This window comes from Juglans microcarpa x Juglans regia, chromosome 7S (assembly GCF_004785595.1).
Source record: "Juglans microcarpa x Juglans regia isolate MS1-56 chromosome 7S, Jm3101_v1.0, whole genome shotgun sequence".
NCBI classification, from domain to species: domain Eukaryota; kingdom Viridiplantae; phylum Streptophyta; class Magnoliopsida; order Fagales; family Juglandaceae; genus Juglans; species Juglans microcarpa x Juglans regia.
The window spans coordinates 17,409,315-17,412,331 of NC_054607.1; positions in this window are offsets into that span (position 1 = coordinate 17,409,315).

Genomic DNA, 3,017 nt, shown 5'->3' on the forward strand with positions numbered 1-3,017 from the left:
GGAACCTTTTTTTGGGGCTAATAATTATCTTCATAGGGGCTAAGCTTAATTTTTAGACAAATATATATTTATATTAAATAAAATAATATTAAAAAGTGCAGATAAAATGTATATTAAATAAAAAAAAAATTCATATTAAAACAAATGTGAATTATATCTTTATATTATTTTTTCAATATTTCCTTTAAAAATGAAAAATAAAAACCGTCCTAGTTGCATATTTGGAAAAATATTTTAGTTACAAAGGAAATACATTAAAGTAAACTCATAAATTGATATGACTTGATGCAGTACATCACATTGAAAAGTTATTTTTATAGTAAAATAGATTTAATATATCACATGAAGTCACGTCAACTAGAAAGAAAAGGAATAGTGCTACATGTACTTACAGTTTTACTTACAAGACTTATTTTATTAGTTTTTTTTTTTTAAATTCAAATTTTATGATTTTTAATATATTAATAACTACCATGTGGAGAAGTAAATTTTTTATAAATTTTTTTTAAGTAAATTTAACATTTTCCAAAGAAAAAACTAATCACTATAAGATGAGAAAATGTAGGTAGACTGTGGGATTTTTTGTTTTTTTGACTTTTTGAAGATTGTAGGACACCTAGCTCAAAACAAGAAACGAGTCAATCCGCGCATGCAAATGAATTGCTAGCTTGGAAGCTGCAAAAAGTTTTGCTCACCAACCAAGGGGAGCAAATTGTAGTTTCAAACTTGATTGCTGCATCAAACAAGTCAAGGTTGAGACCAAGACTGGGCTTTATTTATTGATTCATTTATTATCATTATTATATATATATATAATTAATTTTTTTACTTTTACACCAACCGACAAAAAAGGGTCCCAAAACACCCACCTACAGTCAGCATTTAATTTTGTTGATAAACAAAAAAAACAATGCTACTTCACCTTCTTATTTTGATTATTCATATATTTAATTTTTTATTTATTAATTAAAAAAATAATTATTAGTATATTGATTTTTTTTTAAATATTTAAAAATATTAAAAAAATATTAAAAAAAATATAAATTTTACTTAAACGACACATACAACGATCACTACTGAACGACAACTTAACATTACTCAAACAAAAAAAGTCTTTAAGATAAAGTCATTTTGGCTTATTTCAATGAACTTCTGCTGTTCTAAGAACCACAAATTAATCCATCATCTACCCTAAATGTCAAATCTATTCTTCAATCTGTCATTTTCACTACCAAACTTTTTTAATTTCTTTATGCAAAACAAACAACAAAAACAACAACATTCATACATACATATGAACCCTTATATATTCCTTGCATAACACCAAATTAGTGCTCGAAAACACAAACAATTTGTGATAGAAAAATGGTATAGCCATAAACGATTTTATAAAAGTGAACTTACAAACTGACATAATTTTATGTAATACGTTAATAGATCTACTTTACAATAAAAGTAATTTTAATATCTGATATCGTACCATATCAAGTCACGTTAGTTTGTAGATTTATTTTTGAGAAATTTTTTTATGATTAAATTAATTTTTTTTTAAATTGAAAACACATTACAGGTTATAATATTTTAAAAAATATATTTTATAAAGAAACTACAAGTGAGAAAAGAACATAAGTTTTGTGGGGGGAGATGGATGTATAGAGAGAGGGGTTTGGTGGGGGAGAGCAGATGAAGAAGAAATGGATATTGGTAGGTGAAGATGTGCTTGTTAATGGTTAGTGGTTGAAAGCTACCACACTTTTTAAGCTAATGACGTCCTTTCCACCTCTCGCTTACGTATTACGTCGGCATTTCCTCCTCGCCGTGTCATCAGCAATACTTCTCATTATTTCTATCTCTCGCGCGCGTATGTTGTTGAGCTAGCTCTGAAGTCACCCCCACCGGCAATAATTCTACATGCAGCATGCATGATTTCCTGATCATATGATCCAGCCCATGAAAGTGAGCCAAAAATAAAAAAATAAAAAAAAAATAATACCAGTACTGTATAGCAAGAATAAATGAATGGGCAGTAGCAACGTGTCGTCAAGTTTTAACTGTTAGCATACTCGTAAACACAAATCTTTCTTTTTATTTTTTTTATTTTTACATTTTTTAATATATTTAAATATTTTTAAAAAATAAAAAAATATCTATACATTAAATTTTTTTTTTAATTATAAAAAAAAAATTAAATACTTAAACGATTAAAACGAATTGACAAAATGCGGCATATTAGCTAATAATGAATGCTGCACTACTTTCGATCATTCTCTTTAATGTTGAATTTGAACGTTGAATTGAGTTGAGATGATAAAATATTATTAGAATATTATTTTTTAATATTAATATTATTTTAATATTTAAAAAAATTAAATTATTTATTATATTTTATATCAAAATTTAAAAAAATTATAATAATAAATTAAAATAAATTAAAATGAATTGAGTAACAAAAGAAACATCAATCCCTTTCCAGTAGTACTACTCGTCTTTCAAAACCCAGAATAGGGTACAACTTTCAACTTCTTTGTTGTGTTGATAAGAAAGCATGCAACGACTAATATGGCATTTATAAAAGCTGTGATGTGAATGTATGTGTTCGTACTGCTTGCAGTCATATTCATCAGTTTCATAATTAACATTAAAAAAAAATTATTTATTTATAATTATTTATTTATTATTAAAATATTTATTTTTTGTTAAAATAAATCAATTTTTATTATTACTAATCATTCTGTAACGTTCGTCCTTGTGGTGAAACTTTAAGAAATAATTTAAGAAAAGGAGATGGAAACTACTGACCATTTTAAAACTTTTTTCCTTTCCTTTCCATGATATAAAAGATTTTATATTTAGAGTTTGAAACATGTTTTATAAATTAAAAGAGAGTTTACAGCGAAAATCATTAACTTGAATTAAAAGGTCTTTTACAAAAAATTGACTTCCATACATTACACAAAATAGGCCTAGGCTTCCGTCACTTTTTTCTTGGGTCATGTCTATCCTGACGCTTCTTATTC